Consider the following 15,869-nt stretch of genomic DNA (forward strand, 5'->3'; position numbering starts at 1 on the left):
GGAAGTAGGAACCAGTGTGGGAGTGGTTAAGGCAGTCACTTCTCAGCCTCCTCTTGGGAGGGCGCATGATGCTGTCCCAGGGGGGATGGAGAGGACCAGGCCCACCACTGGCTCACAGGGTACCTCAGGAAAGTAAAATGTGTTGTTCTGGGTCTCTCCTTTCTGCTTGGGTTTGTCTCCCTGGGGAATAAGTCTTTTCTTAAGTAATGTGTAGTTAAGACAGTAGAATTTGTGTGTTCGTTAAGAAGTTGAGGTGGGGAACTTGTTGTTGCAGACTTGTGTGAGTGTATATTTGTACTCTCTTCTAATTGTGTCTTTCTTTCTGTGAAAAATATATGTAGATTTAGTATAAACGCGGTTTGAAGTGGTTTTTTTTTCTTTCCCCTCTCTTTTCCTCCCTTTCCCTGGTGTTAGGAGGGAGGCTTTTCTCTCTGTGCTTGGGGGGGTTGGCAGTTGCTTATCTCAAACCAAGACACTCACTGAGTCATTATTAGCCACACTCTGCCCTGAGAAATCCCCACAGGTCTCCTCCTAAAACCATGAAAACACCAAACTGGTGTCTGGCCAAACCTGAGCAGTGAAAGGATTCCATAAGTTCCATTGCTTACATTTTTTCTCTCCATGTGTGTTCCACTAGGCAGGGAGAAGTCTCTTGTTTAGCACTTCTAAATAAAGATGCTGAATAAGTGACAGTTTATTTATGAAATATTGTATCGTTTGCCATAACTACAGCTGGCACAAAAATCCCTTAAACATATGTGGTTGTTTGCAAACCTGTCCAGTGAAGGTGAAAACAATAATATGTTTTTCCTTTAACCTTTTGCACCGGAAAAATGTTGGATATAAAGCACAAAGTTGTACAAGTTGGGGTTTTTTCATATAACCTGCTTAAAATAGGCATGGAAAATATGCATCATATTATAAGCACACACATAAGCAGTTTTCATTGCACTGCCTGTTTTTGAAGTGAGAGATGTTTCTACAAGTGCTTAAGATCACAGAATCAGAGAATGGTTTGGTTTGGAAGGGACTTTGAAGACCATCTCATTCCTACCCCTTGTCATGGGCAGGGACACCTACCACCAGCCCAGGTTGCTCCAAACATCATCCTGGCCTTGGACACTTTAGGGATGGAGCAGCCACAGCTTCGCTGGGCACTCTGTGCCAGGGCTTGCCCACCCTCACAGGGAAGGATTTCATCCCAATATCCCACCTAACCATGTCCTTTGTCACTTTGAAGCCACTCCCCCTTGTCCTGTCACCGGGATGTATTTCCATAACACATCACTGAGCTTGGCCGTGGCACTGAGTGCCATGATCTGGTAAAGGGACTGGAGTTGGACCAAGGGTTGGACTTGATGATCTCAGAGGTCTTTTCCAACCCAATCCATTTTATGATTCTATGATTCTATGATTCTATGATCAGGGCTCCTTCTCTGTTGTTACTTAAAAGTGGCTTTAGGGCTGATCTAAAAGGCAAGTTGAGAAACCATAAATAAATCACTTCTCTCAGAAAAGTTCTCAGGGACAAATTAAGGGCAAACCAGCCACAAAGCCTGAGAGGCAAAGTCCAACTTTGCCCAAAGCTGGGGCAGGGCACACAAAGGTGCTCCAGCCTGACAAGCTCCACTGAGCTTTGCCCAACCCAGCTGTCTGTAGGACCTCCCATCTGCTGTCCCAACATTGTCACACACCAGGAAAATGGGAGGGTTGGTGTCCCTCCTGTGTGGCTGCTACAGTCACCTGCTGGCAGAGCAGATGGGATTTGTCTCCAGCCTGAGCCTACATGAAGTACCTGCCTAACAAAGCTGAGTCTGAGGGGGTTCATCACCATCAGGGCACGAAGCTGAGCTTTAGCCTGTGGCACCATGGGGAAGAATATCTTCTGACTGAGCAATTCCTTTGCAAAAGCTGGGGATGTTTAGCCTGGAGAAGAGGAGGCTCAGAGGTGACCTCAGCACTGTCTGGAACTGCCTGAAGGGAAGTTCTGGCCAGGTGGAGGTTGGTCTCTTCTCCCAGGCACTCAGCAATAGGACAAGGGGGCACGATGGGCTCAAGCTCTGCCAGGGGAAATTGAAGTTGGAGAGCAGAAAGAAATTCTTTGCAGAGAGAGTGCTCAGGGATTGGAATGGGCTGCCCAGAGAGGGGGTGGATTCCCCATCCCTGGAGGTTTTTCAACTGAGCTTGGCCGTGGCACTGAGTCCCATGATCTGGTAAAGGAACTGGAGTTGGACCAAGGGTTGGACTTGATGATCTTGGAGGTCTTTTCCAACCCAATCCATTCTATGATGCTATGAAAAGAGAGGATTTGCCCATGGTCACATACCCAGTGGGTGACAGAGCTGGAAGGAGAGTCCAGGAATCCCACAGGATCACACGATGGGTAAGGCTGGAAGGGACCACAGTGGGTCCTCTGGTCCAACCCCAAGCAGGGTCATCCCAGAGCATGTTGTTAGGACAGCCCACATCAAAGTATCTTAATCTATGACTTTTAGAGACATAAAGCCACCATGGGAGGGTGAGGGTGCCTCTGCCAGCCTTGAGGTAGAGAGTCCTGCTGACAAGGAGCAGGATTTCACTCTTCAGTGTGAGTTTGAGTTTTAGAGGAGGAGACACCCTGAGAAACGATGACTGAAGACTCCCCCAATATTTGCATGTCTTCTGCCTCCACGTCCTCAGCAGTTCAGCCCATCACCAGAGCACTGCTGATTTTAGTGACTGGTTGCCACAAAATGGTACAACTTGGAGAACAAGGGGAGCTGGTTGTGCTGAGTAAGCCCCTGTCATTTACTCACAGAGTGGACACGGAGCCACAAGCACAGAAGGTGCACAAGTTCAGGCTGTCTTCCTCCATCTTCCAAGTCAGTGCTTTGTTTTTAACATTATTTGGACACCTCAAGTCTCAGCAGCAAGTCTGAAATGGAAAACAGTCAGCATATTCAGGGTGCAAAAGCCAAAAATCCATGTAGGAAACAAAATGTCTTCCACTGAAATAATAATGATGCTGCAAACTACAATGGCAGTAAATCAGTTGGAAGAACTTTAAGTTGGTTTTGAACCTACAAACTATCAAATAGAATCAAAGATCTAACTACTTACATAAGCAGGAGATGGGGACTTTATATATCTATACAACAGCATGCAAGTTGCAATAATAATTTTATGTATATTAACATTTAATAACTTGTTCTTTTTAGTTTATGCCCACAAACCATATTTCACTGTAGTACAATTTTTTCATGACATCCCCATATTATGCAGTTCTTTCTATACCAGGAACAAACACATAAAGTACAGATGAACTTCTGAACCCGTTTTACTGCAGAATTCATCACAACTCTTGGCTTAGAGAGAAAAAAAAAAACACTTTATGGACAGTCAAGATCCAGTGGCCTGAGAAGTTTCCCCCATCAACAAGTGAGAGCATTTCAGAGATGTTAAAATACTACATGAATCTTCCAAGGAACTGATAGGAAAATGAGCAAGGGCATAAATTCTTAATATTTAACTCACCTCAATGCCACTGAAGAAACATTTTTTCAAAGAGAGTTAAATATAACCAACCAGTAGAAAGGATCAATATGAAAGGCATGGCCACAGAGGGTGAGGGAAGATTCTGACAGTTCACAAAAAGGAAACAGAGAAAAGTAAGAACTGCAAAGTTCTGCTGATCTCCCCAGGCAAGTGAGGTGGTCAGAGGTTTTTATCCCCACTTAATTAGGAGAGTTAATATGTTTCCAGCAATGAATGGGGATTGAAAAACTTCATAAATTGAATTCAGCCTTGTTTTCCTGCTGTGTGCAAACCAAGTCTTGTGTGATGCAAATGACACCACAGAGCATGTCATGCAACTGCCCCCAAACATCCCCTAATTTGGATCAGCCACTGACCTTCAATCAGTGCTCAGTGAGGGCAGGACTGGGGGTTTAGAATCCCACCCACTTACACCTCCCTCCCTGCAGAGTCAGGTCTACACAGGGGCCTCTCATCAAAAGTGTTTCCTGTGCAACCACAGAACCTTTTGCAGAGTCATTGGGCCCAATTAAAACTCAGCTCAAACTGCACAGCTGCCTGTCCACAGGCCAAGCTGTGCTTTCTACTCAGCTGGAGATAAACTAGAGTTGCCTCCATGTATTTCAGTCCTTACTGGGTTTCAGCAGGAAATTTGGGAGGATAACTTCACAGAGTTTTGTTAAAGAAAGAGAAAAGACCTCCCCTGGTACAACTTGAGGCCAAGTGCACTTGGCTTCTTACCCACCTGGGCACACCTGGGCTTGTGCCCAGCCCCTGTCTCAGCACCCCCAGGGCCTTCCCCACTGGACCATTTTCCAGTCTCTCTGTCCCAGCTTGAAGCTGCAGGAGGTTTGTGTGACCCAAGGGCAGCATCCAGCACTTGGCCTGGTTGAACATCACACAGTTGGCCTCATCCCATTAATCCAGCCTGTCCAGATCCCTCAAAGACAGAAAACATGCTGCTGAGGGAAAATTCCCTCTCAAAAACATCAGTACTCTCAAAGGACCTGATCCAAACCTATTAAGTAAATGAGACTCTTTCTATTAACTTTCCATTCAAGTGGCTTTCTATTTGATCCCACACACCAAGATGGAAATTGTCTCCCTTTAAAAAAAGCATCATGTATTAAAGAACATTTGGCAGGGCTATGGAAGGATTGGTAATTTATAGATATTCTATTTCCTTTGATAAGACATTAAGACTTCCTGATGAAGAGTAAGGATCCTGGGAAAAGGGCCAAAACCAGGAAGACACGTGGCTCAGTATCAGAGAGACACAACAGCCAACAGAGGGGCAGGAGTGAAGTCAGGGAGAAAAAGCAGCAAGAAATGGATACCAAAGGAAAAACAAGCAGCTACCCTGGCAGTGTCTGAATGCCACTCAACAAGCCCTTCCCAGGGTTTTACAGGATGGAGTGCCCTGGAAATAGGTTTGTGGATACCCTGAGGCAAAGTCATGGACTCACAGAATCATGGGATGATTGAGATTGGAAAAGACCTCCAGGATCATCAAGTCCATCCTGAGCTTGATGCGTCCCTTGTCCCCCAGCCCAGAGCACTGAGTGCCACGGCCAGTCCTTCCTTGGACACCTTCAGGTGTGGGCACTCCAAACGTCCCTGGGCAGCCCCTTCCAATGCCTGATCACCCTTTCCAGGAAGAAATGTCCAACCTGAGCCTCTCCTGGCACAGCTTGAGGCCATTTCCTCTGGTCCTGTCCCTTGTTTCCTGGGAGAAGAAGATGACATTCATTTTGTTACAATCTGCTGTCGGGAAGTTGCAGAGGGAGAAGGTCCCCCCTGAGCCTCCTTTTCTCCAGGCTGAGACCCCACAGCTCCCTCAGCCTCTCCTCATATGAATTCCTCTCTAGACCCTTCCCAAGCTTTGTTGCCCTTTGCTGGACATGCTCCAGTCCCTTCTGCTGTGCTTCTTCCTGGGCAGGAGAATGGAATTCTGCACCAGAAACAGGCCAGTCAAGCTCCATCCAACAGGAGCTTCCCCACGTGGGTTGTAGCACTGCAAACAGTTCACTTGTGTCTCCATGACTCTAAACAGACACAGGGGAAGGAGAAGACATTTCTATGTCTAAGTTCATTCAGCCTCTGGCTGCTCTCCAAAGGCCACCAGCAAGGTTATCAGTGCCTGCCAAGCCTAGGGATGGTGTCACTATGGAGACACCTGTCCATGGGAACACAGAGATGCCACTCACTCACCAAGGCCTCCAAGCAACAGATGGTGGGAACTTTTGATGGCAACCAACATGGACTGGATTGGAATCAGTGAATAAATAAAATATTTCCAGCTTCCTTTTCGCCATTTTTTTTGCCATGGAAATATTATCTATGATGTATTACTTCACATTCAGTCCTGGAGAAGGACTTGATTGAAAAAACAACAACAACAACCTCTCTTTGCTGAGTAATACAAAACAGAACTGGCAAACTTGGGTGCCTACTGTTTACATTTTACAGTCAGAGGGCAATTTCACACTGCCTACTACTGATGCTGCAATATTTCCACACCCACTTTATTTTGTTGTTTGTTTGGGGTTTTTTAACTCAATTCACACCAGAATTATCCTGAGAAGACTCATCAAAAAATGTCCTGTCTTCTCCAGGGTGAGGAGGCTGTTTCAGCCCTGTCTGCATTTTTGTTTGGTTATAACATTGATCCCTTTTGCAAAAGCAGGTCAGCTCTGTGGCTGGCCTAAATAAAGCAGCAGGGATCCATCCCTTACCCTGTGCCTGCTCACCAGCCAACTGTGCCCGTGCCCAGGTCACTACTTGCTCCACACATTGTACTTTTGAACCCACTAACCCGACCAGAAGTCATGGCATTTCTTGGTCACTAAAATCCTGCAGCCCTGTCTCATCCAGACATCTCCCACCAACAAAAATCAGCGAATCAAAGGCTCAGCAGAAAGCTGAAAGTTAAAAACCTTCCAAGCAGATTGCTGGAAGGATCCATCTGTGGCAGTGATGTGTGGGTGGCTGGCTGCCTGCCTGGCTGCCTGCCCACCTCTCCTGGGGAACCTCTGTGCCATCCTCAGACCTCTCGGGTCTGGAGAGCTTTGGGATCTCTGGATGTTCAGGCTTCTGTTTCCATCCTCAGACCTCTCAGGTCTGGAGAGCTTTGGGATCTCCAATCGTTCAGGCTTCTATTTCCATTCTCAGACATCTCAGGTCTGGAGAGCTTTGGGATCTCCAATCGTTCAGGCTTCTATTTCCATTCTCAGACATCTCAGGTCTGGAGAGCTTTGGGATCTCCAATCGTTCAGGCTTCTATTTCCATCCTCAGACCTCTCAGGTCTGGAGAGCTTTGGGATCTCTGGATGTTCAGGCTTCTATTTCCATCCTCAGACCTCTCAGGTCTGGAGAGCTTTGGGATCTCCGGTCGTTCAGGCTTCTGTTTCCATCCTCAGACCTCTCAGGTCTGGAGAGCTTTGGGATCTCTGGATGTTCAGGCTTCTGTTTCCATCCTCAGACCTCTCAGGTCTGGAGAGCTTTGGGATCTCTGGATGTTCAGGCTTCTGTTTCCATCCTCAGACCTCTCAGGTCTGGAGAGCTTTGGGATCTCTGGTTCTTCAGGCTTCTATTTCCATCCTCAGACCTCTCAGGTCTGGAGAGCTTTGGGATCTCTGGATGTTCAGGCTTCTATTTCCATTCTCAGACCTCTCAGGTCTGGAGAGCTTTGGGATCTCTGGATGTTCAGGCTTCTGTTTCCATTCTCAGACCTCTCAGGTCTGGAGAGCTTTGGGATCTCTGGATGTTCAGGCTTCTGTTTCCATCCTCAGACCTCTCAGGTCTGGAGAGCTTTGGGATCTCTGGATGTTCAGGCTTCTGTTTCCATCCTCAGACCTCTCAGGTCTGGAGAGCTTTGGGATCTCTGGTTCTTCAGGCTTCTATTTCTGAGCCTGTTGCATGATAAAGGAAGTGAGCTCAGAGAAGGAGAGAGACCTTGTCATGTTGTTGCTCTGATAGAAATTAGATTATAAGCTCTTATCACCATTTAGGAGTGGGAAGCACTGGAGGGTCAGAAGTCTTAACCCTCTGGAAAAAAAGGGCAAAATTACTCTTGACATTAATAAAGCCCAGATCTCACTCTGTGTATTTGTGCTTTTTCACAGAGAATTATCATTAAAATTCACATCCATCACACAACTTTCTCCTGCATCCACCAAGACAACAAACAAAACCAGAACAAAACAAAAGTTCCCCACTCAAAAATCAAAATAACATCAGCCTGACACCTGGGCTGGTTTAAAGGTAAATGGGCAGGAGAAATGAACCCCACACAAAACAAATTATAAGTCAGAGTTACAATTTAATAACAATATTACAATCAATGCAATGGCACAAAGAGAAATTGGGTTTAACCCCCAAACCCAGCAGTGTAACCCACCCCCTGGGGCACAAACACAGGGGGGTTTGGTGGCCCCTGTGCTTAGCCCCACGTGGTTCCGCCGAGTCCAAAGGAAAAGGAAGGGACAAACCTGTTGGTGCAGATGATGGCACAGTCTGGTGGAGAGTGGTGGGCTCCTCCTGTCCAGGGTCTGATCCTCCTCTGGATTCCATGAGTGGTCCCCAGTCCCCAAACCCCCAAGATTCTCTCCCCTCAGGTTTGGGTGGGAGCCCCCAGTGCCTCCCCCAGGGCAGGGAGTTCCACACTGGGGGATCTGACTCTGGCAGTCAGGGGGGATTTTGGAATCGTTGCTGGCCCATGGGCAGAGCTGAGCCCTCAGGTGGGTGTGGAGGTGCCAAGGAGTCCCTGCAGGGCAGTTCTCCCAGCTCCTCTGCCAGGCTTCTTTCCCAGCCAGCTCCCAGCCTGAGGGCTCAGCTGTGCCCTGGGCAGCTGCTGCCAATGGGCCATTGGGAACAGTTGGTGGGCAATGAATGGAGGGTGGAGAATGCACAGCTTTGGTCACACCCACACAGGGATAAACTGGTCCCACCTGCTCAACTGGGACAGGCCAAACAAAAGTGGACAAGTTACACAAAACCCACCCCTTGACTCTTCACCACAATTACAACAAAAATTCCTCATAATCATTTTCAGAGAGTTGAGATTGTCCACAGCACCATCAATCCTCATGGAAATGTTCCCCAGATCCTCTTTTTCTTTGGAACTGCCTGGATAGGCCAAACAGGGATCTCCCAACCCCAGGGATATGTTCAGGTTCAGCCAGAATTTATTTGTGGAATAGCAGGCTTGAGTGATTACACACCTTTTTGTTGTTTTCTGAGCTTAATATTCATTTGTGAAAGTGGAAGCAGGAATGTGCTACTCTGTTTTATTAAATCACATTAGATACTGAATTTTAAGTGGACTTCTCAGCTGGCAATAAATCTCACAACACTGGCTAGTAAGTTTTGACTGTACACACTGCACAAAAACAAGCTGGCTGTGAATGCTTTAATTCTAATGCAGAATTTGTTATTTTGTGCCTGTAATTTCTGACTCTCCCAGAAGAAAGATGTAGGGAGTTTTTTGTTCTTTTCCAAGCAAAATAAAAATAAAAATAAAAATAAAAATAAAAATGAAAATGCAAATTTTGTGCTATAATCATTTTTAACTCATCCATTTGCTTGCTCTGACATCTCCATGGAACTAGAGCTGTGAATTTTCTGAAATTCAGCTGTCTGGTTTCTTTTTGCCTGAGCTCTTTCTGGCAAAGGCAGATCCTCCAGTGACAATAATGACTACAGATTCTTTGGCATACATGGAAATAGAACAAGTAATTCTACTGGAAATCTGCTCCAGGTAACCAAAATGCTGTTTTTCTTAACATCTGCTAATTTTCACATTAAGTTGTATCTGGGTAAGAAATAATTAAAGAGAACTGATGTCTTAAAAAAAAAAAAAAAAAAAAAGAGACCAAGCCAACACAAACTCTGAACTTAGAATTCCCCATTTTTCTGTCATTTATACCAAACAGACATGATGTTCCTTTAGAAGAGACAGGGTAATAATTTTTCTTGTCCTCACCAGAAGCCTCTTCCATGTTGTTTTTAGATTTCTCCTGGCTGGGTGCCACCCCTGCCTGGATTTCTCTCAGTTTGCTCACAGTGCCACAGTTCTGCTCCCACACAGCTCCCTGGTGACCTCTTCCTGACTGCATGGAAATGGAGTCCTTTTTCCAGCCTTTCCCCCTCAGCCCCTTGTGATTCCCAAGAAGTTGTGTCACCTCTCAGTGTCACCTCTCAGTCATCTTTGGGGTTCACTCTGTCCCAGACTGGGATTCATTCCAGCTAATCCCAGTGTTTCTCCTGCCAGGATCTAACCTACCCTGTTTGTGAAAGCTCCCAGAGAGATTCCAGAGGGGGAAATAACAGCAGGGGATAATTTCTCTCATCATTATTTCAGCCAGATCCAAGTTGCTGAGGTGCCTCTACCTTTTCCTCATGTCAAAAAGGTGACACTCTTTTAACCTTCAAAAGGCAGGAATGCAGTTGACTATGAACTAGAGGGATGGACTTTTAGATGGTGAAAGCTGTTCCATGACAGGAAAATAGAGCAGAAATAGAAAGGATTTAGTCACCCCTCTCCCCTCCCTGTTCCTCTCCTTGTTCCATGGAGGTCTTCAACCAACCCAGGTGATGGTGGCAGATGTGGGCTTGTCCTGCTGCTCCTGCCCAGCCCTTCCTGCAGCCTCTCATCCCCATGGCACACACCCTTCCTGATGCTCCCAGCACCATCTCAAGCTCTTCTGGAACAGCAAAATCCCGAGCAACATGATGGAAATTTCTCCCTGTTTCTTCTTCTTCCACTACTCAGTGGTTTCCGGCACCTGTTCCCCTAAGAAGGCTCTGCAGCTTCTCTGGAGAAGGCACATTTTCATCCTCACCCACTCTCCTTAAAGGAACATCTCAGGGTTGGGAACAAATACAAACCAAAACAAACTGGGCACTGCTGAGGCACCTCCAGAGCTGTGCCCAGTCTGTCAGTGCAAGAAAAAACACTGAGGGGCTGGAGGGTGTGCAGGGCAAGGAATGAGCTGGGAAAGGGCTGGAGCAGCAGCTGAGGGAGCTGGGGGGGCTCAGCTGGAGCAAAGGAGGCTCAGGGGGCACCTTCTGGCTCTGCAATCCCTGCCAGGAGGGGGGAGCTGGGACAGGGGGTCGGGCTGTGCCCCAGGGCACAGGGACAGGAGCAGAGGGCACGGCCTGAGGCTGGGCCAGGGCAGGGCAGGGGGCACAGCAGCAGGAATTTCTGCCTGGAAAGGGTGGGCAGGCACTGGCAGGGGCTACCCAGGGAGGTGGTGGAGTCCCCATAATATTCTATCTTGAAACTAAGCCATTAGACATAAAAATTGGGGTAGGGATTTCTTACCTGCCCAAATCCAAAGAAATAAGATTTGCTTCTTTTTTTCTCTCTCTTTTTTTGTTTTTCTTTTACTCCTTTTTACTCTTTACCTCAAATAACACCAATATGCCCATTACAGTCTATGGGGCCTTTTTACTAAATTGCCACCAGCTTCTTTAATTTGTTCCCTACCCACAGATTTGCTTTTATTGATACAGATCCTTAATTCCACAAATTCATTCCCAGTTCACCTGTGACCCTTGGAGAGGACACTTGCCATGACACAAATGGCAGCTGTCTGGCCAAGAATGAACATATTGGAAAGCACCTCAAGACCCTTAAACACCACAAGAGGTACAGAACTGAGACAACCCGAGCTTTCAAATTGCTCCATTTAGGACAAGGGGCTCCTTCCTTACTGTGCTGGATCAACCTGAAATGCACCTTGTGTTCAAAATAATATTATTTTGTGGGAACATAAGGCTTTTAAACTAGTTATTCCACATTTTGAAGCCTTACCAAAGACACCAACCCCCAGATAAAATTGAAATAAACAGTGGTAGGGAGAAAAGTTGCTGCTGCAAAGCCTAATTAAGTATTTTGATTAGTTTGTACTTGCTGCGTTTTGGCTGCTGCTTGTAATTAATTTTATTATCTAATATCTGTCAGTGCTGGGTTTTTTAAACAGCTTCTTTGTTTACTTAATTGAGCTGTTTATAATCATCACTTTGGAAAAGAGTTCTCCTCTTTGCTTTTATTACTGATCATGTTCACTAAGCCTTTTTGCCCTTTTAGTTCCAATACCCTTCAAGGCCCTGGCAGGATTAACCCCAAACAAGAAACCACATCCCCAGGTCCAAAGTCAGGGTGCTGAGCATCAGTTCTTACCCACAGTGAAACACAGACCTGCCCTTGCCTTCAGCCACCTCTTCCCTGCAATGTTCCCCTCTAGAATCATAGAATGGATTGGGTTGGAAAAGACCTCCAAGATCATCAAGTCCAACCCTTGGTCCAACTCCAGTCCCTTTACCAGATCATGGCACTCAGTGCCACGGCCAAGCTCAGCTGAAAAACCTCCAGGGATGGGGAATCCACCCCCTCTCTGGGCAGCCCATTCCAATCCCTGAGCACTCTCTCTGCAAAGGATTTCTTTCTGATCTCCAATTTCCCCTGGCAGAGCTTGAGCCCATCGTGCCCCCTTGTCCTATTGCTGAGTGCCTGGGAGAAGAGACCAACCCCCACCTGGCCAGAACTTCCCTTCAGGCAGTTCCAGACAGTGCTGAGGTCACCTCTGAGCCTCCTCTTCTCCAGGCTGAACACCCCCAGCTCCCTCAGCCTCTCCCCACAGCACTTGTGCTCCAGTCCCTTCACCAATCTGAGTTTTAATAGTGAATATTGAACTTCTGGAGAGCATCTTGGCACAGGAATGTCTTGTGATCACAGTCAGTCAGTCCTGCTTGGAAATGTCAGCAGAATGGGAGCCAGGACCACAAAAACACACTGATCTTGGAGCAGGAAGGAGCCACCATTACCTACAAGGAAAGGCTGGCACAGCTGGGATTGTCCAGCCTGGAGAAGAGAAGCTTTGGGGTGACCTCAGTGTGACCTTCCAGGACCTGGAGGAGCCACAAGAAAAATGCAGAGAGACCATTTCCAAGGGCCTGGAGGAACAAGACAAGGGGAAATGGTTTCAAACTGCCAGAGGGCAGGGCTAGATGGGATATTGGGCAGGAATTGCTGGCTGGGAGGGTGGGCAGGCCCTGGCACAGGTTGGGCAGAGCAGCTGTGGCTGCCCCATCCCTGGGAGTGTCCAAGGCCAGGTTGGACAGGGCTTGGAGCAGCCTGGGCTGGTGGGAGGTGTCCCTGCCCATGGCATGGAAGGAGATGAGCTTTGAAGTCCCTTTTAATCCAAATAATTCTAAAATTCTATGGTTTTCAACACTTTGCTTTAGACTTTGAGCAATGAGACCCCTCAGATATTGTGAACAAGACCATAACTCAGTAAAAAAGGGAGGGGACACACCAAAAACCATTTTATATTGCAGAGTTTGAGGGTACCAGGGAAAAGTGTTGATGGCACAAATTAAGGCACCACTGGGAATATCCCAGTGACTTACAGGACCTTGAAAACCAGAGTCAAGCAATAGGTGTGGCAGGAAATGTAAGAGTACAAAGTGCAGAGTCACAAATTAAACTGAGATCCCTGCCCTGAGTTATGAACATGATTGGACTGACAAGGGAAGAGAAGGAATTGACTGTATCCTCCTCAGTCAGAGGATAACAGGGCCATGAGTGCAATAAAACTGCAAAGAAGTAAATGTGATCCTACATCCCATCAGCCAGGATGTTTCCTGTAGGGAAAGGGGAATATTGTTTCTGTTTTACATGACACTGATGAGCCCTTTGCAGTAATATTGTCACAATTCTGGCTCCTCCTGCCCCAGTAAGATGAATTTAAACTGATGTTGTACAGAGGAGGACCAGCAGACTGATCAGGAGAGCTCATGGCACAAGGGAAAAAAATAGCAAGGACTGGTCCAGTTCAAGCCAGGAAAATAAAGGCAGAGAGGATTAAGTTATTCACTATATTAGTTCAGAGGAAGGGAGAAAAGGAGGTAAGAATGTTTTTTAATTAGTGGAAAGTTCACTACCAGAACAAAAAGATTTAAAATAGATAAGCTAAATTTTAAAGTGCAATGCCAAAGTGAACTTCTAAGCTTCAGAAAAGTGAGCAATTCTTTGGGATTTGTAGTAGGAATAAAAACAAAACAGGACAAAACAAACAACAATAAAATGCCACAAATAACCAGATTGATCTTGCACATTATTTTAGGCCTGTCCTCCTAAAGCAGAGCAGCATAACAGAGCTGAGAAGTTTTGGGAACCAATTCCCAGGAAATGGGAGGTTGAAGTAGGAATAGGAGGTTGAGGAAAGAGAAAAGAAGGGGTAGATGCAGGGACAGAGAAGTGGTGATGGATTAGACTGGAGTCTTTGGGGGTTGGACTGGATGATCTCCAGGTGTCCCTTCCAGCCCTAAATCTTCTGTGACTCTGTGATTTTGTGACTGCTCTATAATATATAAAAGGCCACACATGCAATATTTAACCTGACCACATTAACAAAAATCTGTTGAGAATGAAAATGAATAATTGATTAAGAAATTCCAGCCAAAGAAGAGAGCTGAGACTTTAAAGTGTTGAAATAATCACTCATAAAAGGAGAAGAAGGGGATTAAAATTAAACAGGACCCGATGAATTAAATTTGTGAGGAAACAGAAAAACTTCATATCCTCGGTGTGTGTCCTGCAGTCTGCAAAGAAAGAGGAATACTGAGAGAACTCAAAGATAATTTATCTGGGAATATGGCCTGCACAGCAAATGGGATACTCTGGGAAAGATGCAGCAAAATTCCAAGCTTGCCATTGCGTGGCTGGTTGCAAAACAGCTTTACATAAGCAGCTTTTATAATACTCCATGAAGATCAATAGCTTTAGGTTGACTTATTTGTTTTGTTCTGTTCCCCTGTTACAAAAGGACTTGATTGCAGAGAGCAAAGTTGCTTTGTTGTGTCAGATTCTATCCAAAAATACCAGGAGAGAGAGACTTTACCCTGCAAAACAGATAAAGGGCAAAGGGGAGAAGGATATTGCCAACTTCTCCATAATAAATCTTGGCAACTGTGCCACCTAATTCCATATTTTTAGCCATTCCCTACCTTGACATCTAGAAATGGGAAGGTTGGCAAGTGAAATAAGAGCTTTTGCAGAGTAAAGCAATCTTAAATATCAGGCAGGTTTTCCAAACATCTGGGCCAGGTTTGCCAGATTGCACCATGGAAATGTTGGACACCAAAAAATCGTGCATTGATGTGCAAATCAGAGGGGGAAAAATGGGGGTGGGAGGCTGGGAAAGAGAATTCCCTCTGGTATTCTTCCTGCCAGAAAACAAAACCAGACAGCTTCCACCCACTGCTCTCTCCTTATCTTCCCCTCAGCTCCCAATGACTCGCTCTGCAAAATTTCCCCAACTCCAACACGCCATAAAACCCACAGAGGGTTTAAAATTGCCCTCAGATTCACAAATTTTGACCTTCTGACAATATTATCAGGCTGTGTGAACCAAAACTGTTGTAGCTGATCTTTCAGGAGACATTTCCAACCACTTCTTTTCTTGCTGCTGTGCAAGAGAAAAGCTCTCAGCTTTGCCATATGGGCTGAGGCAATATCTAAACTTACACTTTCCAGGCCAGGGAGAAAAAGTGTAGTAACAAGAGGAGGAGCACAGGAGGCTTCAGGCAAGGCTTCTCCAAATTGCCACATGATTTGTTCCCTTTGTTTATCAAAACACCCCCAGGCCTGGTCACAGAAGCACAGAATCATTTAGGTTGGAAAATACCTCCAAGATAGAGTCCAACCCTTAATTTTCAAAGATTTTGGATTATGATGGTATCAAAGAGCCAGGGATCAGAATCAGACAGATATAAGACTGTTAAAAAGTACCCTGTAATCATAAATCCAGAGGATTTTTGATGTGTTCAGGAGTGGCTTTGATATCTCCAGGTAAGTGCTGTCATTTTGAGAACATTTGTCTTGCAGATAAACAGCAACCCTTTGATACAGGCTGAGAACCAAAGGCTCTTTGAAATAGTTGCAGCTCAGAGTTTGTGTATGAAACACACATTCTGTGGCCAAAATTCTCCTGCAGACACATTGATTTATCTGCTCACCCCTTCAGAGGCAAGGAGGGATGGATAGCAGGAAAATCCAGCATTTCAGAACTTGAAAGGAAGAACCTCTCAACAGGAAGAGCCTCTGGCTCAGTTTTGTGAGGCTTTAAACAAGCAACACTGTTTGTAGTGCATGGGATGTGTTTGCAGAAAGCACCCAGGAAGCCAAACCCACACAGCAGGGGCTCCAAAGGTGACCCAGTGTGGCAGAACCTCCAGTGCCAAGCAGCTGGTATGGTACCCATGTATGGGTGTGAGCCAGCCTGGGCCCAGCTTGCAGAAAAAAATAGTGTGGCCAGAAGAACGAGGGATAGTTGTCCCTCTATCCTGGG

Source organism: Pithys albifrons, chromosome 1 (genome assembly GCF_047495875.1).
Source record: "Pithys albifrons albifrons isolate INPA30051 chromosome 1, PitAlb_v1, whole genome shotgun sequence".
Classification (NCBI taxonomy): domain Eukaryota; kingdom Metazoa; phylum Chordata; class Aves; order Passeriformes; family Thamnophilidae; genus Pithys; species Pithys albifrons.